This window comes from Parasteatoda tepidariorum, chromosome 4, assembly GCF_982258835.1.
Source record: "Parasteatoda tepidariorum strain Cologne lab strain chromosome 4, Ptep-v5.0, whole genome shotgun sequence".
In the NCBI taxonomy this organism is placed as follows: Eukaryota; Metazoa; Arthropoda; class Arachnida; order Araneae; family Theridiidae; genus Parasteatoda; species Parasteatoda tepidariorum.
In genome coordinates, this window is record NC_141758.1 from 70,937,046 (window position 1) to 70,951,479 (window position 14,434).

General features: G+C 28.3%; 1 long non-coding RNA gene across 1 annotated transcript; it reads right to left on the reverse strand.

Moving 5' to 3' along the window:
* Positions 1–3,259: 3,259 nt before the first annotated feature.
* LOC147811048 (uncharacterized) lies at positions 3,260–9,233 on the reverse strand. Its single transcript, XR_015433130.1, has 3 exons — positions 9,113–9,233; positions 7,260–7,351; positions 3,260–3,416 (listed from the first exon to the last, which is right to left on the reverse strand). It is a non-coding gene; the product is annotated as an uncharacterized LOC147811048 (long non-coding RNA).
* Positions 9,234–14,434: the final 5,201 nt, after the last annotated feature.

Genomic DNA, 14,434 nt, shown 5'->3' on the forward strand with positions numbered 1-14,434 from the left:
AAATTATAAAAAAAAAATTAAAAAAATGTATAAATTCAGAAAATATATTTATAGTTAAAAGGAAAGAAAATAACTAATTAGAACTAGACAGAAATATTTACTTTATATTTCATTAACACTAGTGTGGGAGACATAAATAAGAAAACGTGAAGGAAAGGAAATGAAACAGGAAGGGCGATAATATTACAAAAACAAAGACATTTATCAAAGTAAACAGGTATTCATAATGAAATAGCAAAAAACAATTCTAAATAACTGTAAGTTCCTTATTTTCTAAAATAGAGCTAACTATAATATCTTTCTATCTTTTTAAAATCAAATATGTTTCTACATATTTGATTTAAAAAGATAGAAAAAAGATAGAAGCTGCATCGAAATTTAAAACTATAACGATTTCTTTTAATGAATAAAGTAGTTATAATGTTAAAAGAAATATGATCATATAAGGAAATTATATTTAAAAGCGCAACATCATTAAAAGAAAGATTTGAGAGAAGTGATGACGATATTCAAGTACAGTAATTATTGATTGTAGAATTTAATAACACAATAGTCAGAAGCGTCTAAACTGCACCAAACACCAGCACTATTACATACAATAAAAACTAACGCAGGTCACACACTGAGAGAGCGTTAAGTAAGAGGCATACGAGAGGCAGGTTCGATACTTATGCATTACCATGAGTACATCACCTCTGCGCATCCTAACGCAAAAGTATATGAATTCGCCAGCTATATGCCTCTTTCTTACCTCTCGCTCCTCAGTGTGTGGCCTGCCTAACAGTGCATTAGATTAAGTCGGATGCAAAATTAAAAGTAAAAAAATAAAAGCAGGAAAGATTCTAGAGTGCCTCGTGGCTATAAGGCTGTTTTTCAAAGTCTCCCTAGTAATATGAAATTATGCTTTTTTGCGAATAATATGCTATTTTTATAACTGCTGTGAGTTAGCAACTGTTACTAATGACTATTAGATCAAGTTAAGCCTATTTAAAGTCAGCGCTTTATAAAATTCTGCTTTGGGGATAAAATAGCAGAAACTTTACAAATTTTATTATAAGTTAAATCAAATTTTGAAATTTATTGCTGACGGAGTTTGTCCGGAAAATAATATCACTACATTTTTAACGCTTTCCAGTAAGCTCAGACAAGTTGGTCACGTGCGTGGTCCTATTGATCCACCCTTATGAAAATTTAAGGTATATTTAAGGTTGATTTGAGGTATTTTTGAGGTATTAAGGTTGTTTTGAGGTATATTTAAGGTTGCAGAGAAAACAGCAATAAAAATTATACCTCGTAAGGGTAGTAATTAAGGTGTACGAAATTGATTTATATATACTTCAGCTTGTTTTGAGGTTGTTTAAAATTCACTTCAAATCAACCAGACTGATAAGGAGATTTTTAAGGTATACCAGGTTTATTTTCTTACACTTGTAACAAAAGAGGTATTTTTGAGGTATAAAAATTTTTACCTTATTTCAACTAACGATAAAAAGGTATTTATTGAGGTATATGAAGTCATTTTATTTATACCTAAGCTTACCCAAGACAAATTTTATGATGGTTTTTCTTTGATGGACCAACATGAATATGATGGTAACCATCATGAATTTCCATCAAAAACCATCATATTTTATGATGGTACCAACAAGACTGACCATCACCTCATATTAGGAATTGGAACAAATTTATGTTGGACCAACATGAACAAAACCACCATGGTATGATGGTATTTTCCGATAGTCCAACAAATAAATCCATCAAGAACCAACATGGTTTGATGGTAGTTTTCGATAGCCCAGCAAAAAAATTAATCAGGAACCAACATATGTTGTTGGTCTCAACTTATATTCCATCAAAAACCATCTTAATTCCTGATGGTACCTACAAGACTGACCATCACCTCATATTAGGAATTGAAACAAATTTTTGTTGGGCCAACATAGACAAAACCAACATAGTTTGATGGTGTTTTTCAATGGTCCAACAAAAAATCCATTAAGAACCAACATAGTTTGATGGTATTTTTTGATGGTCCAACAAAAAAATTTATCAGGAACCAACATATTTTGATGGTATTTTTCAATGGTCCAACAAAAAAAAAAATCCATCAAAAACCAACATGGCTTGATGGTATATTTTGATGGTCCAACAAAAAAATTTATCAGGAACCAACTTATTTTGATGGTATTTTTTTCAATGGTCCAACAAAAAAAAAATCCATCAAAAACCAACATGGTTTGATGGTATTTTTTGATGGTCCAACAAAAAAATTTATCAGGAACCAACATATTTTGATGGTATTTTTCAATGGTCCAACAAAAAAAAATCCATCAAAAGCCAACATGGTTTGATGGTATTTTTTGATGGTACTTTTCAATAACCCAACAAAAAAAATCCATCAAAAACCAATGTGGTTTGATGGTATTTTTTGATGGTCCAACACAAAAAATAATCAGGAACCAACTTATTTTGTTGGTTACCAACTTACATTCCATCAAAAACCAGCTTAATTTCTGCTGCCACCATCAAGACTGACCATCACCCCATGTTAGAAAACCTACGTGTGTTGATGGTTTCCAACTTAATGTCACAAAAAAACCATTTTATTCTTTGGTACCATCACTTCATATTAGAATTTGGAACAACCTATGTTGAACAAATATGAGCTAATCCAACTTTGCTCCATAGTTTAACAAAACACAAATGAACGAATTTCAACAACAATCATACTAATTCTTGATTATACCGTTAAGACTAGCCTTTACCCATATTTCAGTTTGTTTGTTGGTACATAAAAAACCAATATATATTGCTGTTTTCATTATGGTGAACCACTAAGTACATCGTAAAAAAAAATTGGCTGGTTACAACTATAACTTTTCACAATCCATGTATTTTTTAATAAGCATGATTGGAACATCCTTACGTTAGTCCAATTTACATTTGAAAATAATATATTAAGTTTTATTATTGTATGGAATACTATGTCAATATCGGCTATGATTATGTAGAAGTTTCATTATAATATTGAAATTAAATTAAGCAAAGTTAAAGCTTGATACTCTAATCATTTGGCGGACCCTAACTTACAGAAAGCTTTTTTTCCTACATTTAAAACAAGATAGCATTCCATAATTTATTTTTAATTTAACATTAAGATTGAAGAGAAAAAAAATTTCCTATAGTTTATAAGTACAATTTACAAAAAATATATAATAGATTTCAAAAAATAGAATTTTGATAAATAAAGACAAACATGTAAATTGAAAACATTTATTTAAATACATTTAATACATTTATACTTTTAATAATTTTTTTTTACACATATAATCTACAAGAGTATTTGACATACATAAATGTTGAATTTCAATATACAATATTGATGAACTTCGTTCCCATAAATTCTCGAATTATAACTGCAAAATAAAAAAATCAAATTAAAACACATAAGATAAACAAATGACAGTAGCTGTTTGCTTATTTTTATGCTGAAAATAATAACAGGTCTGCCAGCTTATAAGCATTTTAAAAAATATTTTATAAAGTGGTGGACATTTAAAAATCAAAGCTTTAAAATTTTTTGTTAAATTTGCCAACAGCCTTAAAACAAAAGACCTAGAACAAAATCGCATTGCATATGAACGAATTTATGAGTACTGGCATGGAAAATTGGCTAAAATAAATAGAAAATAATATCCTAAAACATAAACTTATGTAGCACTAGAATAAATATTTGAAAAAAAGCGTAGAAAGTTGACAGTCCTGTAATAATAATGAAAACATATAAAATAAATATAGTTCTGGGAGAAAATATTGCATAATTTTTAACACTAGAAAAACTGAACATTGCTGTATACCTTAAAAAGACTGAGGGGGTTAGTGATTACACATCCAAAATCTTAATATAATTATTTAATAAAAATATATTATAGGCTTGATCATTGAAATTCTGTGGTATTTCATTCTAATTAGTTAATGAATATATTTGATTAAACTAAACACTGTATTTTTAACATGTTTCTATATTGCTAAGGCATGAATGATTAAATAAGCACTTAAATTGGAACAATTTATGGAAGGTCAGAAATACTCAGCACTTTCAGTAAGTTAGTGTTTGAATGAACAAGTACAGCATCTCTTTAATTTTTTTTCAATCCTAACTTATTGGAAATTCTCTCCTAAAACCAAAAGTAAAATTGTTTTCTTTTGCCAAATGTTTACTTATTTAGTTATTAAACATTTAAACTCAAAAAAGGCCTCTGTAAGTAATCAAAAACGATTCCTGATTCGTTATGAGGCCACATGTGCTGCCTCCATCTGCTAAGGCTATTTTAGTTTTGATATCACTTACATCATACCATTCTAACACCTTTTTACTGAACTAAAAAATCTTAAATATTCAGAACTAGAAACTTTTGTCAACTATTAACAATGTTTCAGTGGGTACCATTGAATTTTAACATTATAAAAATACATTATATCAAACCCACGTTTTCATTCAGCTACATTAGGGCAAAATTTATAATACAGTTAGTTATTGACCATGTGAAATAGTAGGATTTAATCACAAAAAATCAAATGAAAGCTAGAATGTATTGGGTTTCATAGCACAGCTATTGTAAATTAATGGCAGATGGACAAGTGTGGTATAGTAAAATTATGTTTACGGAAAGTACATGTTTTTTGCTTAAAAGAAACTTTACAAATGGTACAAGTAAAGTAATAAAATGTTTTTGGGGAGTTTCAATGAATTCTGAATGCATGAAGAATTAAATTATAAAAATAAAAGACTGTAATTATAGAGAAACCAAAAAAATATGAAAGGGGTTAATTTGGCTTCTTTTGTCTTTCTAGTGTTAAATTTATAAGGGAAAATTGTTTTAAGGAAAAGAAGTAATCAGTAAACAAAACAATTAGAAGCTTAACAGCAGTAAAAATATGATTTCTCTCTTATTCAAAAATAAATAAATAAAATTACTGTAAAATAAATTATACATTAACTATTCTTCAATAAATATTAGCAATTAGGAAAAATTATTTTTGATGGATAAAAATAAAATATTTCATTGATTAATAAGAGAAAAAAAAGACATCTAATTTTGGCTCAACCAAATATTTGCTTTGTTATATAATATTTAAGCTTTTACAACTGTGTAAACTTTTAAATATTTTATACTTGTAAGCAATTGAAAACTATAATAAAAATAAGCTAAATAATGAAGAATTTAAATGTAGTACCTTATTACAGTTTATTGGAATGTGTTTTAAAGAATAAAAAATTAATAATATAAAAATTTGAAGTCAATTTTCCTATTTTAAATAAGATAGAAATTTAACAGACGAAATATAATCTTTAACCCATTTCTTAAAAGTTGTTGAATATATGAAAATAGGTATAATTATTGCTATTGCTTGGAAGAAAGTTAAAGATTAAACATTAATAAATTACAATTCTACATCTGTTTAATAAAACTGTTGCCCTGCATTAAAATGCAATATACAGTGAAACCTCCAGGAAAGATCACCTCTACGTTGAGATCTCTATTTACAACCACTTTAGGGAGGCAAGGTATTTTTTCCATGGACTTTAGCAGAGACCATAAAAACCTCTCCCAGCAATTGGGCGAAATCTCTGCACAAGATGAGGAAAAGGTCAAATAAGGAAACACAATAAAATATCAAAACAAATAAGTAGTTTAAAATGTATTCTAAATATTTGCTTGGTTTTTATTTAAAGAATTATTTCTGATGTTCTCTCAGATATCTGCAACCTCATGTTGTAGTCAAATTGCACTAAATACTATAATTTAGTAATCAGAGTTGAATGATTTATTTTTGATTAATCAGTAATTTTTGTTGGATTACTTTTAGCTATTTTAAGTATATAAAAAAAGTTAATTAGAAAAAACTCAGCATCTCAAACAAACAAATCCCTTCTCATCTTTTACAGCTGATTTTTATGAAGAAAAAAAATTAAATGCTAACTTAAAAACATAATTTCTTATTTATTTAAAATAACTATACCATACATAGTTGGTACATTTTGTTTCACACATAATTATATTAGAAGGGATAATTTCTATTAACATAAAATTTTATTCACCCATCCAGTTTTCACGACATCAACACAAGGAACATTTCAATACCAAGAGAATGACAGTCTATAATTAAAATTGTTTGTGAAAAATCATGTAACTTTGAGTCGATGAAGGTAACACCTCTAAGAACAACCAACCTCCATTCCCAAGTCCATTTTACTGAGAATCAGAGAGTGGTCTCTCCTGAGAGGTTTTCATTGTATAATTATGTCCATTATGTGAGATGCAATTCTTACTAATTTCGTTAATTTTTGCAAACAAACTATGAAGTCTTAGAAATAAGATATACAAATTCTTAAGTCCAGAACAGTAAGCCGGAAAAATGACTTCAATGCTCCAAAAATTATTAGTAATAAAATAATAAGGTTGTCCTAAACGAAGACTTTAACAAAAAAGCAAACGATCAGTTAACTAAATATAAAATATTCAACTAATTATCTGGTGACAAAATTGTCACTTCATTCGACTTTTTCAAGAAAATTTTAAAAGACAAAATAAGTTTAAAAAAACTAAAAGCAATGGTAGTGACAACAGTAAGAAAAAATAGGACACATTAAAAATATTTATTTCCAAAAGAAATGTCAAGCGTTTGACTCAGCTTATAATTTCTTTAACAGAATTTTCTTTTTGTTTCTAATGCTACAAAAAACGCACAACATTTTTTAAAAATCTTATTTTAAAAATCATTTCGAATACTGAGAAACAAAAACATTATAAATTATTAGAAATGAAATGAGGCTTTAGTAATGCTACAGCTCTGGCCCATACCACTATGTGACTGTGATTTGCAATTTTTTGAAAATTTTCCAAATAACAACTCTTAATGCTATGCAAAAACTCAAATTAATACTTATGTCAGATATCGAAATTTTGATTCACAAGTACGATGGCGACAAGTAAATTGGAAACCTTATTTTTAAACCTTAATTACTTCAGGTTTTTTTAAATTTTTGTAAACAAAGTGCTTTCCAGGATCTTGTATATTTTAGAAAGTTTCGAGTTTGATATTTTTAGATATACAGAAATCACTCCAGATTATGAAATAAAAGTTAGACATTATAAAAAGAAATTTACACATTTAATTGAAGAAAAATTAAAAAAAACTTCTTAATTCTAAATTTTAAAATGAAAATGATTATTTTTTGCACTAACAAAACTTACCCATCCTCTCAAACAGATGAATGGAAACTAAATCCTAATGATCAACAGATTCTACGTTCAAATGTTCCTTTTAACTCATCCAAAGTAATGAACTGAAAAGAAAGTCAATTAATAGAAAAAAATAAATTGCATTTTGTTGCCCTAAATAGGAAATACCTTGTTTAGAATGGAATGAACATTTTAAAAGAAATATTTATGTTTACAACAATTTTCAGCAAATTATGCTTGTATAAGGATAATAAAATGGTAATAAACAATCTTAAAATTGTAGTAAATTTTCAGTCACTTTACAGAATATAAACAAAAATGTGAATATGGGTATCGCTATCAGAACATTTGTCGTTCATACAATTGATAAAATAGCAGGAGTGAATTTAAAGTAGTTTAATTAAAGTAGTTTAATTGTTAGATACTTTATCCTTAACTGCTTTACATAATATAGATGTGTGCATTGTGGATAACAAAAAAGCTCACATCAAACTATCAAGAAAGATTGGGAAAACAGAAGATCATAACAATAAAATGAGAGAGAAAAACAAAATTGCTTATTAATGTTTAGAGCATCACTAGTGTTGTAGGATACCAGTCTTAAAATTTAGTCTCAAAAGTTACTTGCTCAGTGACTTAATTCTAAGATTCGGGACACAAAGCCTTATTGCAACACTTTGGGCTACCTAAACCCCTTTCGAATCTCAATCTCAGAAGAGATTATCTCGTGAGATTCAGTCAGACGCATAAACATATGTCTTTCCATGCGACGGAGGTTCAGGATTTTTGAACTGCCATATGCACCGAGTGTTTGCGTACGACAATTGTATTCGCTTCTGAATGACGATCTTACACCAGAGACTAAATTCAAAAGACTTTCAACAGCATTAATCACAATTATTTTATCCATCATTTTCTATGTTATAAATATCTTTTAGATAACATCAATAAAAAATTTATTTATTTATTTTAATTCCCACTGTTTATGTTAAAGACCAAGGGACTGTCTAGATTTTTCTGAAAGATACCTGTTTCGTGAAAATTTAGACATAATTTGTGAAAATAAAAAATTATATTAAAAAATCAACATAAAAATATGGATTTATCATTTCGTATGAGACACAAAAATAAAATTTTAAGAAAAAGTATTGTGTGAAACTACCGTTTTTCTTTAAGTTGAATTGTTGAAGGTACCGCTAAACGGTAATAAATTTGGCTTGGACAGACCTCTGAAGACACATAATTTTATCAATGTTTAATTATTAATTTTTTTAAACAGAGAATTAATTGTTATCAAAATTGAATCTGAATAAATTAGGGAATAGATAGCGGTTAGATAGAATCTGAATAGATATCGGTTTATTTTTTATAAAAAGGGGTTGATTTATTGGTATCAAAGTTCAGGCAGAGCCTTCAAAAAACGATAAGGGAGAATACTGATGGTAGATGAAATAATAATAGAATTCATGATTTGTCCCCAGCCAATTTATAGCTCGAGTTCACTTTTCGAGTTCACATTGCACTTTTACACAAGAAGGTAAAGAATAAAAATAAATGGAGATTTCCGTACCATGATCTGTGGAAGTATAATCGCCAAGTCTTGAAATTTCCGGGCAGTGTCCCGAGAGAAACAAAAAAAAACATTACTGAAAGGGACCAACTCGAAAGGTATAACTCATAGCCATCCCCGGGCAAACATCTACGTGTTATTTTTAAAAACATTAACAAGTTTAAAATCTACTTGGTACCTTGGCAATTGCAGTTGGCACGACAGATCACTATACGGAAATATCCCCTATAAATTATCTAGAAGAAAAGGTACTGAAAATATAATTAAAAGAATAAATAATTTTATAAAAACTTACGTGATTGCACCGGCACGAGGGTGAACAGTCAACAAACAATAAGAAGTTGAGCTGATATTTTGCTGCTCGCCCCAAAAGTAAAATTTGAAAAGAACACTTAAGTACTATTCACACTGCACTCCTGATTGAGATTGACGCAGGGTCGAATGTATAGAAGCAACAAGAAAAGCTAAAGAAACATGTGTTTTTTTTTACATTCATTTTCTATTAAAATATCTTTCGGGGTTCGATCCTTGACTCAGCCAAGACCCTCCGAGAGTACATGCCATGTACAATCTCGTAAAATCGGAGGAATCGAAAGTCTTGTATTCGGTCTCTTAGCTATACCATGGGTACAGGGATATAGAGAAAATTTATAATCTGAAAATAGAATCTGAAAATCCTATCATTAGATCGAAAGTTATTCAGAGTTATGATTTTGTGTGTTGACATCACCAACAAATACTTAAATAATAAATTTAATAAGTATTTTTTAAGTTTTTACCTACTCCTTTGCAACTTTAAAATTCAATATATTAATCATTGCAATTACTATATATTATTCCAATTGTATAATAGTTCGAGATAGCCTAGTTGGCAAGGTGCTGGACTCACGTGCGTGAGAACGGGAATAAGAATCCAACCGCCGAAGACTCCCCGTGTAATAAATGGTGACAGTTGAAAGTTAAATCTGTTGGGTCACAAAGTTCTCCATGTTCTCATAACAGATTTAATCTCTGGGGGGGGGGGTACTGGAATGGAGATTGATCGCTCTCTGGTTCAGGTCAAAATTAGGATCCGTGAATGAATGATTGGATTTATGAATGGGTTCCGCCATATAAATGGGTGTGATGTATGGGTGTGGCAGAAGTTGAATTCTAGGCCCTAGATTGTGTGACTGGAAAACAAGTACAATCACACAACCCTTACTTTAATGACCTACGACAACCAAAGCAATATATATAATAATTTTTATTTATTATAGTAAATTTCCACGCCGTTGTAAAATGTTACTAGAATATGCACGATTTAAGAAAAAGTACAAATTAAGGCTTTTGTTCCTCTCATTTAATCTATCACTCGTTTACTTAAATCCACGAATCGTTCTAATTTCTGTGAATACGCATAATTTTTTGTAAATTGAAGATCTACCTCAATGTTATTATATTTAATAACTATTTATTTTTAACCTTAAATAGAACTTTTATACAAATTGCAGAATTTCTAAAAAAAATTATCTTATTTAAATCCTCTAAATTTAATTATTCCTGATATGTTGCTTTACTGTTTTGTATTTTTTAAAAACGCCATAATGTTATTAATTGCAATAACCACATGTTAAATAATTTAAATCACAAGTCTTAACCTTTCAGTAACCAGACAATGCTGAAGTAGTGCACGTGCACATAAAAATTTAATCTATCACTAGTGTACCTATATGAATGAATCTTTCTTAACTTAATCGTGACATGTAGCTTTATTATTTTCTGCATTTAAACCTCACCTTTACGATATTATACGATATATTATTACGATATAATTGCAGTTACTATCAATTTTTAACCTTTAGCAACATATTACTACATTTTTAGCATTTAAAAGTACAACTTTCAACCCCATTGTTAAGTATCATAAGAATATGTTCGACTATACCGCACGTGTGAATAAAACTTAAATCTTTTTTAACTTAATTAATCCTGATATATAGCCTCCTTGATTTGTGCTTCTAAAATTCACCATAATGTTTTGAATTGCAATTACCATTTATTTTAAACCATGCTCATAATTTAATCTCGGGTTGCGTTCCAATATTCGCACCGGTGACACTGGTTACACGAAAGCGAACTAGTCACGTGATCTCAGTTCACACCGTAATTTAGGAACGATCGGTGCGGTTAGGTCAGTTCTGGTTGCCATTAGCAACCAGAAGCAGACGCTCTCCTCTTTCGGAATCTTTGAGAAAAATATATTAGTGATAACAAATTCATTTTTTGTTCCATTGTATTTATTTCTTGGCCATTCTATTTTTGCATTACTTGTTAAAGAATATATATTTCTAGACTTGTAAAGCTGTTTCATATAATAAAGCAAAATATCATGATTAGTTTCAGTTTATCTTATTTATTTTTTAAGTTTAGTTGATAGAAAGTAAAACTTCTGTTTCTTATTGCATATTTTTCCTATTTAAATGTTTATTTTAAAATGCATCCATCATCTCACTAAGTTTTATATTTAAATATTTAACAAAATTAAAGAGAAAAATAAAAATCTGCTTAGTACAATTTTTATTGTTTTTCTTTGAAATATTTTGGAAATCATATTTTCGAATATACACTGTTCTTTTCCTCCTTGCCCAGAGTGAGTTTTGATTTTTTAAATTTTAAAAAAAATATTTAGCTTGCTTTAAGCTTAATTTTTCATGTAAATAGCGTAATTGATTTTAAATATATAATAAACTTACTTTCATAATGAATTTTCTCAAGAGAGAAACTTTATCTTAATATAATAAGATCTTTTAAAATGTAAATTTGATAGCATTTCAAATACATGAGATGGCATCTTTGAAATGTTTCTCATTGTAAGCTTAAATGTCAATGACAAACAGTCAAAATAAGTTTAAAATTTGATTGCCAGAATTCAGAAAAATTAGCACAGCTTCTATTTTGATAGAGATGGTATGTGGTGCAATGTTTATGAGCAAATTGAATTATGAGCAAATTGTGTAATGAATATATTTTCATAGTGAAATTTTTCACGAAAGCTAATTTGTTTACATGAAGAAATTTTAAAGTGAAACTTCCTCAGTTCCTCTAACAGAAATTAAAAATAACCATATGTTAGATAGGACTAAAAAGATCAAAATCCAGTTGAGATTTTTTTCTTAGCTGCAGTTTAAGCATTTAAAAAAAAAAAAAAGAAAAAGTTAGGTAATTTTTATTAGTGAACATATTGTAAGATATTCTTATACTAGCCACCTTTGGCAAGAAGCTATGTCACCTTTCAAAATTATCTTGTACAATATATAAACTTTAACGGTAATCAAGTCGAATGCAGAGCACATCAGTTTTAAATATTTTAATACTTCAAACCCACCTCCAATCCTAACAGCATAATTAGTTTTAAAAAATATATTAACCAAATTTTTTTCACCTTTTAGCTGTTGCCCCAGTTGAAAGTACTTTGATCACAATTTTAGCAAAATAGTTAACACAGAGGAAAAAATTAGATTACTGTATGGTAAAAAAAATCCCTCCTAATACTGGATAATAAAACCAAAATATATAGTATTTATATATTTCACTTCAATTTTCCCATTCACAAGATAACGATTTTCTGAAAATTCTGGTTTTCAAAATTCCACACACAAATTAATAAAAAATACTTAACTGAAAAGCGGGTTTAAGTGAATAAATTAATTTTAGGCCATGCTCTAAGGTATCATGAAAAAATTATTAAACTTTACCAAACTTAATTACATATTATAAAACCATATTTTATTTATGGTGTTTATTTCTATAAAATTACAAGATGACTCTAAATAAATACTTAATGCATAACTAACTGTAAAGCTTAGTGCCAAATATTTTTATTAACTTACAAATAGCACATGGACAAACAAATTTGATTAATTACGAGGAGAAAAAAAAAGGGCCATTCGGTTTAAAGTCTGAGCATCCACTGCCTGGTACAGAGATTCTCAACCACTGTGCCGCGGCACTTTTGTGAGCCGCCAAATTCTTAAAATGTGCCGCCTAATATTAGAAATGATACAATAAAAATTATAATGCTTTTTTTTTATTATGACTAAAGTTTAAATTTAAGAAAAGTGTATATATATACTTTTTATAATTTTTCCACGCTTTAACCGTGTGATCATCTTTGTCGGTGATTATATTGTCTCTGACAATCTTAAAATAAGATGGAAGTGTTTAAATTGTAAATGACACATGATTTTAAAAAATGTTGTAAGAGCTAATCATTAAAGTAAGCTATGCAATTAATAAACAAATTAACAAAGGATAACTAAAAAAACAAACATATAAAAAAAAATTATAGGATAACCAACAAATATTAAGCTAACAATTAGCAAAAAAACTAGTTCACAAGAAACCACAAAAAATAACAGTTAATAACTACAGAAAACAAGCAAACAATTAATAACTAGCAAAAAAATAAAAATCTGTTACTAAATAATAAAAAATTGGTCGAAAGAAATAATTAATCCCTTAATAAATGTGATTTTGTAGCACATAATATTTTATTTCACATTCAAAATTATTATCACAAACTATTTAACACAGAGTAAAATAGGTAATTAAACAACTTTTAATCTAATTTTTTTCATTGTGAGCCGTCAAATTTCGAAATCGTTATAAGTGTGCCATAACAAAAAAAAGGTTGAGAATCACTGGCCTGGTATGTGGAGGTGCTGTGGTAGCTTGGCGATGTAGGCACTGCAAGTTTTTATATAGTTAACATTTCGGTATGAAAAGCTACTTGTTGAATTATTTTTTTCAAAATTTTTTTTTATTTTACCAGTTATTTGAAATTCTATATTAGCATTAATAGTATTAGCAATAGAAAGAAAATAGTTGTCAAGCCACTTTTCTTGAATTCTACTGTGAAGCACTTATGCTGTTTAAAATTTACTTTGAAACATTAAACAGTGTTGCTAATATATAGAGAAATACCATGGTGCCACATGGGAGAAATATTTATAAATAGATAACATACTTACCTGAAATGAGTTTGTGTTAAAAAGAGAGAAAGATATTATTATAATTTTGCTACAAGTGGGAGCTTTAGTATTCCATCACAACTATACAATTATAGTATTTAAGTAAAAAAAAAATGTTTTAACACAACAATATCATTTTATTGTAAAATATATATATATAAAACTTAAATTTTTTAAAAAAATTAAGAAACAAAAATGTTGCAACAAAACAAGAAATGAACTAGTAATGATAAAGTTTAAAGCGTTTTTATTTGTTTACATTCAAAAATAAGAAATTCACTAATATTGTAATCTGCAGATATTGTTGTAATAAAAATTTTTCCATGTTGGACAGAAATATTTAAATTTGTAGTAATATAATTACACATAGTGACAGCAACCTTTGCCATCAAGTTTAAAATCGTTTCAGATAAACTTAACTATTGTTTGCAACTAGTGTGAAATAATGGTGTATACAAAGATGTTTCACATAAAGTTAAATCTCCCTGTCATAACTATTAAGTTGTATTTGTCAGAAATGTTTTAAATCAAACTTTTAAACTAAGTTCAAATATTAACCCGAAAGTTTAAGATGACACAAGCTAGTCAATAATTCACTTATTTCA